The sequence below is a fragment of the Tarenaya hassleriana genome, unplaced genomic scaffold (genome assembly GCF_000463585.1).
Source record: "Tarenaya hassleriana unplaced genomic scaffold, ASM46358v1 Cleome40, whole genome shotgun sequence".
NCBI lineage: Eukaryota > Viridiplantae > Streptophyta > Magnoliopsida > Brassicales > Cleomaceae > Tarenaya > Tarenaya hassleriana.
Genome location: NW_010966882.1, coordinates 1,001,265 through 1,012,067, shown reverse-complemented (window position 1 = coordinate 1,012,067; position 10,803 = coordinate 1,001,265).

Sequence of the window (10,803 nt, the reverse complement as noted above, 5' to 3'; positions counted from 1 at the left end):
GATGCTCTTAAACTTCATGATCCAGGTTGGCAAAAGATCGATAATCTTCGCCCATTAGACCCATCTGGTAGTTGAGAGAGTTTGGTCAAGCTAAAGACCCTAAACAAGCGCTCTCGGGAGGCAACCCGAGTTCTTAGGTTAGCTTTCATTTCCTTTCTTTTTCTTTTTGCATCGAATATTGGTTTGTGTCTCTTATCTCCAGGTTGAGTTCTAATGAGGAATTGAGGAGGCGAGGAAGCTAGCTATGCGATAGACGTAGGCAGACTTAAGTGCGAGTGAACGAACATCGCGAGCTAAGTATTCCTTTCCCTTTTTTATTTGCTTCTCTTTTGACTCATCTTATTGGTTGCCTCTACTAGACGAGAATTGACACCGAGGACAGTGTCCAGTTCAAGTCTGGGGGAGAATTTGTCTAACGCCAAACCATATCCATATAGAGTAGTGTTGCATGCATTTTTCTCTTTTATTTTCACTTTTTAGTTGCATGTGCATATAGGATGCATTAGGATCATATAGTTTGTTGTTAGGGGTATGCATTTACATATAGTATTTAGGTCATATAAGATCACGTGCATAAAACCGTTTTGAGTATTGATGTAATGATCTATGATATGAGAGAGTAGAAACGTCCTGAAAACATTTGATCTGTTGAACGTGGTTATGTTTTGTTGAATTGATTGCTTGACCTTTAGGATTTTCTAGAATGGCTTGTGGGATAGAAATCGTTGGTTGGAACCCATGGGACCAATGTTGTCTAGCCAAGAGAAACGTTTCTATAAGAACCTTTCCCATGTTTGCTGAAATCGGTAAAGTCTATTATCAAATGCATTTTTATTTCTTTATGTGCAGAAAAAGCTAGTGAGCATCTCTACACTCCGGTGTCATTATCTCGTCAACGAAAATCATTCGAGGACATGAGTGCATCGATTAGATGGTTCGGGTCTAAGTTGTGGGTCGGGTCATCCAATGAAAGTCCATTCATCTCATCTGATGTGAGACCGAGCATATTCTCCGATTCATGTTGAGCAGACATGGCTGAACCCTTGCGAGAATTTTCTCGATAACGTGTTGGCTTCATGTGCGGATGGAGAACCCAACACCTCTCCGTCGAATGTCCAGATTTCTTACAATGCGCACAGAAGTATTGTTTGCGTTCTTTTGAAGAAACCATCGATGTGTTCGGCTTGTGAGCAAGGTGAGCAACCTCGGTGACATTCGAGAAGTAGTTTCGTCCTCCCTCCTCTCTTTTCAACAGTATACAGAGTTCCTCGAATGTTGGGATACGATTAGGTAGAATGGCGTGATAGGTTCGAGAAACATGCTTGGTAGATGATTGAAGTTCTTGGATTGGTTCTTGGTAGCGGTATAGATCCCATAGCTAGGAAAGACTATCCTTTAGAGAGGGAGATCATACTAGACAGACTTGATCATTGTTCACGGGGATCTAGGTCGGATAGAGGTTTCGCTCTCGATTATCATTTTGAGTTATGTCATTGTCTCGCCCTCCTTTCAGACCGCTTTTCATGGAGTATTTGCTCGAGGACAAGCAAAGGTTTAAGTTTGGGGGAGTTTGATAACATATGTTTTGGTGATATTTTGGTATAGGATGTCTAGTGCATTTTACTCGGTTTTGCATATTTATAGGCATTCTAGAGCACATTTGGTCTCGATATTGCTTGGTTGCTTTCTTTGGTGTCAAAACAAGTATTCATGCATAAAAGAGAGCAAAAGGAGTGGAAAACATGGACTACGGAACATCACAGACGAAACAGGAACATTTGGAGTTGTTTCGGGGAAAAACACGAAGCCTAAAAAGTCAGATCTTGCAAGTCCAATAACTTCCACTCTACAAGTCCAAATTCAAAGGAAGAAGCCCAGCTGCCAAGCAAATAAATAGGAGATGTCCTGGGCTTCAGAAATCATCGAGAGATCACAACAGAAGCCAGAGAACTCGAGAGAGAATCAAGACGGAGTTTTCCGGGAGCAGAGATTGAAGAATCGTCGTCGAGAGATCGCTGCGAGTTTCTTCTTATTGATTTGAACTCGTTTGTTGTTATGGGTAGTGAGTAGTCGTTTCGCTGTAGCAAGGGATTTAACCTTGTAGGGATTTGTTTGGTTTTTATTTTCCGAGACTACGTTAGCGATACTCGGCGGTTTAATTGAATTGAGTTTACTGATTTTGATCTTCTTGGCCAGTTGATTGATTGCTTTTAGATTCTGATTCGTTTTCGCTAGCGACGGAGCGAATTCCGGGACAGAGTGATCCTTTCAAGGATGAGGCATTACACATACCTGAGATTCGGGTAGAAGTCTCTCGAGGAGATGGTACAGACTTACTCTGCTAGATTCGGACACGAACCTGATAAGTATTTCCGCGGAGATGGTAGGCGAGGGGGAGTTGCAGAGACTGGCTCTCCCATTATAGTCGGTAGCATCGGTTGGAACCGACGTCTGGTGAACTCCGGTATTAAGAGGTGATCCGGAGCGAGGTGACATGTCTAGTATCGAGAGGTGACATCGATGTTAGGGTGGGGTGATGTGTTTGGGTGGAGAAAAATATGACTATGTTGGATCTGGTTGGTTGTGGTAGGGATGAATTTCGAGGAGAGAGGTGGTTGTGTTATGCGTATGGGGAGTATATGACCTAAGCATGAGGCATGTAGAGATGATTTGATGGATTACGTCCTGTGACTTGTCGCACGGACTTGATTGTAATTGCTTATATGATTCATGTGATTCCATGTTTTGATTCATTTAATAGATTACTAGCATCTATATATGTATTGCTTTTCCTGGCTCCATGAGAGCTAGAACTCCGGGTTACGCCCGAGTTCACTCTCTAAGCAATTAACTTAGGACGTTGTTACACAACGTTTTAGGTCGGGAGCAACATCTTATCACTTACCGATCGTGTATAATTATGTACTTATGATACACGTATGCTTTTTGGAAACGGTTTTGTGTTATATCGATGGTAGACTTTTACAGTTTGTAATAATTTTATCGCTACCATTCGTCTATGTATAATTATAACTGAAATAATTATGTATGAATGTTTTTCTTCCCCTAACTCTGAAAAAGAAAAGTTTTAAATTCCTACAGATTTTTAGAATTGTGTTTGTATTTTAGTTGTCTATGTGATACAACTCGTAGTGGGGGATACGGGTTACGAGCGTCACATCTGAACCCAAATCGATTCGACTGAGTGCCTATTTTCAGAAAAATTCATATTTGCTCAGAGCATGTGTCTGGTTCTTGCACTTTTTAGTTCAGTCGACCGTCTGTCCAACTTAAGTTATTACTACTTGCATAGAAATTCGCTCGATTTGAGTGTCATCCGGTTCGACTAAACTGAACGATATTTTTTAAGTTTTTATTTTACGCCATTTAGTGTATTATAGGGAATTTAGGTTGTTATTTTGAGGTTTTTGGAACCTATTTAAAAGGTCTATAACCGTCAATTATTTTAGACGATTATTTTGGATTATTTTCAATAGAGAGTTTTTTCTTCTTGTTCTTGGATACTAGTATCAAACTAAAGATTGTTTGATCTGAGTATCTCAAACGACTTATCAAATACATTCATCATCCGTATTTATGATGTCTTCTACCATGTTCTAGCATCTTTTAAACAGGTTTGAATTGAACTTATACGATCATCATCTATTGACACTACTTTTAGATTTGATTCACGTATTGTTAAAGGGTTTTCAGGATTTCCGCGTTGACTACAATTTTGTATCTAATAGAGAAATTTCGATCTAAAATCGTATCACTGTATCACTAGAAAAGTTTCTGCCAGCGCTAGCGACCGAAGACAATGTAGCCAAAAATGGTCTAATGTTTTCCTATCTTATGTAAAATCGTTCAATGAGTCTAATCCAGTGTTATTTTAGCCCTTTAAGTCTCAACCAAAGTAGAGTATTTGTGATGATGACAGAGGAGGTTCACCGTGGCGGAGGAAGAGAAGCAAAAGAAAAAATGAGGAAAACATGGGAGAGAAAGTTGATGATGATAGGGTTGTGGCATCGGGGCAGTGATCGGCGGTTGATGGTGAGCAACGAGGCAAATATGAGTGGAAGAGAGATAGAAAAGAGAATAGGATCGGCCAGGAAAGAAAAAGAGAATACAATAGAAACCCTAAAAAAATTATAATCTAGTCTTCCATTTCCCCAAATGCTATAAAGTTCTCGTAAAAATATAACAGATTTTTTCCAAATTTTTTAATTTTATCAATTAATCCGTAATCAACTTCCAGATTATAAAAAAAGATATTGCTCTACATCTGGATAAGTCATTTGTTAGAGCAGTGATCCAGTATTGGCGGCGAAGGTCGAGATCAACTAAGAGTATCCGACCAAAAAGTTCGCGCGAACCAGCTCCACAATCTTGCAGGAAGAGGACATTCGAAAAATAAATGCCGGTGGTGGTTCATTCGCTCTTTGATAGGGGGTGCATGCCTTATCCGAAGTTAGCCCCCATCGGTGTTTTCTTTGTCTAAACCAAGGCAGATCTTTCCAGGCAACAACGAGAGCTGTTCCTTCAAATTTGTTCCCATGTCTTGAAGTTCTTGAATACGGCTTCTTCTTGCTCCCAGAAGAAACCCACTCGCATCCATTACTAGCAGCTCTAATATGGGCGGATCTACTCATGTATAAGTGGGGGCACTTGCCCCCATTCACATTTTAAAAAATATATATATTACTTATAATTTGATTAAATTGTAACAATGCCCCCATTAAAATTTAAGTGGTGCCCCCTCTATTTTTTTAATCCTAAATCTTTTTTTCAATTTTTTCTTCCATCAATCTCACATTCTCCTTCATTTTTAATTTATTTTTTCAAACTCCAAATTAATTCTATTTAATCTTTTATCAAATAAAAAAATTATAAATTCAATAATAAACAAGTCCAAATAACTAAAACTAACAAAAATATGTAAGTATTCTGAATTTTATTTTAAATAATTTTTTATGTTTTTATTCATTTGTTTTTATATTTTTATTATATTAATAAATTTGTTTTTATATAAATCTCACAATTGATTTAATAAAAAAAATTGATAAATTTCTTTAAAAAATACAATATCAAAAATTTAATGATCTATTTAACAAGATAAATTCAAAATTGTTCACTTATATAACAGTTTTGAATCCAGCTAAAACAGTTTGTACAATCGAATTGATGATCGATTTTTAAATAATTTTATAGTTTGTTTTATATAAAAAAAATATTTCAAACAGTTATAAAGAAAGTTGTTATCGATGGATTTTAAAAAATGAAGAAGATAGAATTTTATAGTAAAACAAAAAATATTATTGTGATGATATATATATATATATATATATATTTATAAACGATGATATATTTTTATTAACTTTTTATATTATATATAATATTTTTAATTATTGCCCCCATTGAAAAAAAATTCTGGATCCGCCTTCGGCTCTAATCCATGCATTACGTGGGATTAAGGAATTAAAATTGATTTGCATATATATATATATATTGTGTGTGTGTGTATTGTGGAAGAGATTACGTGTATTGCAAGGGAAATGTTTGTATTTCTAGGAGTCGTGTAAATTTCCAAACCAATTATATTAATGTCGCATTCATAGGAGAAATTGCAAACAATTCAGAAACATAAGAAAATTAAAATTAAAATTCCAAAAGATAAATTAAAAGGAAATGTCAAACACTGCAATTGAAAAACTCGACATGCATTGTCAGTAAAAACTAAAAAGGTGATCTTCGACAAAAGCACTTTGTTCATCATTGCATTGCTTCTTCCGTCAAATTATCTTTTTGTCTTCCTTCATCTCTGTGCCATAAGGGTTTCTAGAGAAAAGGTTAGAAATGTGGAACCCAATTTAGAATGTTTTCATTCCAAAACGTTCCAATATTAAAATGTGGTTTTGATATTAGAAAATGTACCTTAATTTTTATTTACATAGTGATGATATACCTTTCCAAACCTTTAATCCTAATATCTTCCTAATTTTTTTATTAAAATACCAAACAATATTTTAAAAAAAATCTCATTTTTTCTCATTTAACTACCTATAATTTACTCTTAGTCTTAAATACTAAATATTAAATCTTAAACCTAAACTCTAAATATTAATTCTACTGTTCAACTTTTAAACCATAATTTTCTAAACCAATTTTAAACTTTAAATCCTATAATAACTCTAAATTATATATCTTAACTCATTAAACTAGATTTCAGAATTTACAATTTAAAATTTGAAAATTAGAATTTAAAATTTAGTGTTTAGAAGTTTAGAATTTGGATATTAAGATTAATTAAGTTAGAAATAAATTAGAAAATAAATCAGATATCTTAATATATGTGAATTTGTTTTGTTAAAATGATATATATAATTTTTTTTGTGAATATTACAAGAATATTTTTAGGTTTGTGAATGAACTGTTCATCAACGTATCGTTTGCTCTCACCATCGTTGAATAAAAATTTTAGAAAAAAATCTCGATTTCGATATCTGAAGTACTTGTTTCTGTTCAATATTTATTTATTTTTTCTATTAATCTTTATAGAAAATAATGAAAATAAAATTGAATACACGGGTAGTGGTATTTTAACATTTGAGGCACCACAAAGGCACAAATATTCGAAATCCATTTATTTGAGATTTTTGGTTTTGGGAATTTCAAATTTTTAGTAGGTGACCTAATGATAATTATAGCTGAATCTGGTAATAAATGAATTTAATTAGTTCCACCTCTTAAAAGGAAAAAAAGAAATCGTGTCGGAAACCGTCCAAACGCACTGATAATTCTATTTTACCAAATACAAAATGGAGACTATGCATTTAATCTCTATATGGCAAAGATTTATATTACGTGTTTGGATTTCAATTTTTTATTTTTAAAATAATTATTTTTATTTTTTATATTTAGTTCAGTTCGAATTTTATTTAGGATTTAATTTAAATTGGTCTTCAAACAAATATATTTATTTCTTAAAAAATTGTTTTCATTTAGTTTTCCTTTTATATTGATTTATTGAGATAAAATTATATGAATCAAAATATTATTTCGTATGAAGATTAAATATTTGATATATAAAAATGGATAAAATATTTTTTCCCAAAAACAAATCTCCACAATAAAATATATGATGTCTATAGCTATTGATAGGGGATGTCAAAATGGCCGGGTCGAGCCGACCCGACAAAAACCGGAAGAATTACGGGCCGGGCCGACCCGGTCCGAAACACATGCGGGTTTAAAATCTTGGACCCGAGGCCTGGTCCAATGGACTCTTTTCGGGTTCGGGCCCGGCTTCGAACTTTTTAAAAAAAAAATAATAACAAAATAAAAATAAAAATTATTAATAAAAAATTATCAAACTAGAAAAAAATTAATATATACTAAAGATAATAAAAAATAAAGTTTTGATAAAAATATTTATTAATATATATGTGAATTTAAGAGAAATTAAAACTCAGTTTTTTTAATTTTTATATAATAATAAAATTTATTTTAATATTAGTGAATTAATCTGTATAGATTTATGTATGTATGTATGTATATATATTTATCTATATCTATATATATTTATATTATATAATATATAATATATTTATTTTTTCGGGTTGACGGGTCGGGTTGGGCTAGTCCGGCCCGAGCCCGCATTTTGGTCCGTATTTTTCGAGACGGGCTGGCCCGATCCGATGGACGACCGGACTTCAATTTCTTAGGCCCAAACCCGTATATATTTTACGGGCGGACTCGAGCCAGGTAACGGGCCTCGGGTGTTTTTGACACCCCTAGCTATTGACCAGCAGAAACGTACTCTGATATAGTTTATTTGGTAGACACATGAACTATTAAAATTTTTATATAAATACATCAATTTTAAAATATAACTAAATTTCATAGTTGATACAGTAATAACGTTAGATATATATCGAATTTATGTTTAAAGTATTGCTATTCAACTGTTATTAATTGTTATTACTTTCTAAATACTGATATTTTAATCGTCGTTATTATTTTTGTAGATATTGATAATATTTTGAAATTTATGTTTTTATACAAAATTAAAATTAATTATTGAAAAATAATTTATTTGAATGTTATTTGATTATTTTTATATAATCTATAGAAGTTTTATTTTATTGTATTAAAAAATTACATTTTATAAAAATAATACCGGTGGAATATTTTTTTCAATATATTCTAGATTTTCTACGGATTTGAATCCAATTTGAATTTCAAATTCAAACAAGAATATTCTCTTAATATTATGCAGATTTAAAGTTTCTAAAACTTTTCACGGACCGGACTTCTCACGGGCTAGACCCGTTTTGATTCTATCAAATAAACCCAAATACAACAATCCCCCACAAGAATCAAAATAGGACATTGAGTTAGGTGAATCTAAATGCATCTCATGCAATTAATGCATTGTATGCAAATGATGTGCAATGCAAAATTTACTCATAGAGAGTCTACTGTATTCGGAAAGGTAGTTTTACCTTTGAACCTTCCATAGTGAAATACTATCGGATGTACTTGCTAAACAGTGAACGCGATGTTTTGAACTATTCAGCTTTTGTATACACCAAGACAACAGTACTCACGCAGCATCCCCTCTCTCTCTCGTTAGTCCATTTGTTGCGCCCATTATGGCCCTGGGACAACACCTGGTAGATTTCATCAAATACTCTAGAGAACTATCCCTTATGTCATTCTCATAGAAGCGGCCCACTTCATATTTGATATAGGAGATTTTTCTTTGAGAGTATCTCAATATACTCCACTCTCGTAGGAGATAAAAGAATCTTTAAGAGTATAAACTCAACCTTCCCAATTTGTATCACTCTTATCATAGGAATGTGAAGAGACATCGGTCTCAAGTGATCCCATCGACCCCCCACAATTCGGTTGTCCCATTGAACCTAACACTGGTGGTTTGTCCAGATAGGTTGGATTGCCATCATGGTGGTTTGTCATTCTATGGGCTTTAATCCCATTCTCCTAGATAATATTTCTACCTGATCTCTGTTAAGGCCTTTGGTCAGAAGATCAGCCAAATTATCTTTTGATCTCACAAAATCAATAGATATGTGATAACGCAAATCTAGGTGTATAAATAAGCTCAAGTAATAAAAAACCTAGATACAGCGAATACCGCAAGGATACGAGTCAACTGTAGTACCAGGTCGAACACAAGGAATAGTTAACTCTAGGAATAAGACTCAACCAAGAATTAGATCAGGAAATATGGAATATCGGAAATAAAACAACAAACTAACTAAAAAAAATCAGATAGATAAACCACCGTAGCTTCGGGATAACCTTAACACGTAGGGATTGTTTCTAAGGATGGAGAGTCTATGAATATCGAACTCTAATCGGGGATCTCAAGTTCTAAAATCAGATTTGGCTCTCTCAAGTCCTAAATCCACTATCCAATAATTTAACCTACCGATCTCTCAACCTAATAGATTAAAATATCAAATGCATTAACGATTACTATCACAGTTCCTAAACGATTAACCTATCTTTCAATAGTCTTAATCAATTCATTCAATGAATTCGTTCTGAATCTAAACTCCTACTTTTTTCTATATTTTTATCAGAGTTTATCAAAGTTTTACAGGATAATCACATTCATTTATAGGAATTCTAGGTCTGTTAGGACACAAAATCCAGTTGTACTTTAGTTTTGCAGAGTTACAGGTTTCGAAGATGATTTGACTCGAAAAGGAGCTTTTTGGAGGGTTAGAGATGAAGTTCGGATGAGGTACTCATATTGCGAGATCAATAACTTTCTCTACAGAATTCCAAATCATGCGAGATCTATACCATTGGAAAGAGCATTTCAAGAGCTTCGCGTAGATACCAAAATCGCATAAATCCGACATCGGAGTAGAAAGTTATAAACGAATTCGTGAAGACTAGAAAACTGCAAGTGCAAGGCCGGATCCAACTGGATCCGGTCCGGATTAAGAGGGCCGAATCCAAAGTGCAGTGGGCCGAATTTGAGCCCAGAAATCTGGACTCGGTCGGGATCCAGGTGGACTCGGACTTGTCGGGAGAAAAACCCTAATTCGTGATTTTTAGAGTTCTAATGGGAGGAGAACTCATGGGAGCCGCCCTAGGATTATAAAAAAGGCCTAGCTACGTCCTAATACAGGGGGAGAGCCTTAGAGAACACTTAGATACAGACTTTTGGAGAGCTTTTGGTGAGAGAAGAATAGAAGTTCACGGGATTTCGGGAAGAAGAAGGAAGATTTGATCGTGGAGACTACACATCTATATGAGGTTTTCTCTCCTCTATTTTATCTCTTTTCTTTTGAGCTTTTTGTTGTTTTTCATGAACCGTGAGTAGATCCACGACTATGGATTAGGGATTCGTTTGTGTTTTGGGTATGTTTGAACCCTAACTTGGATTTCGACATTATGCTTGTTTCAGTTTTAACGATTTGTGTTTTCTTTCCTATTGATGTTTGCTGATCACTTGGCCAATTGTTTTATATTCTGAATCACATAGGAATATGGGTTTGGTTTCGGATCAAAATCGATAGAATGGATCGTATTATTTGTTGGTTTAGTGCTCTATGATGTACTGTTTATGAGCTTTATTTAGATACATTTGATGTATTGATACTTTCTATGGTTTATTAGAGTATTTGATTCATTACATGTTCTTGCATACTAGATGTGTTATGAAATGCATGTATCATTATGAATGATACTTAACTCCCTAGTCTTGTGTCATTATGGGAATGATGACATAATAAGACTAGTATGATGTGTGATTGATGATCA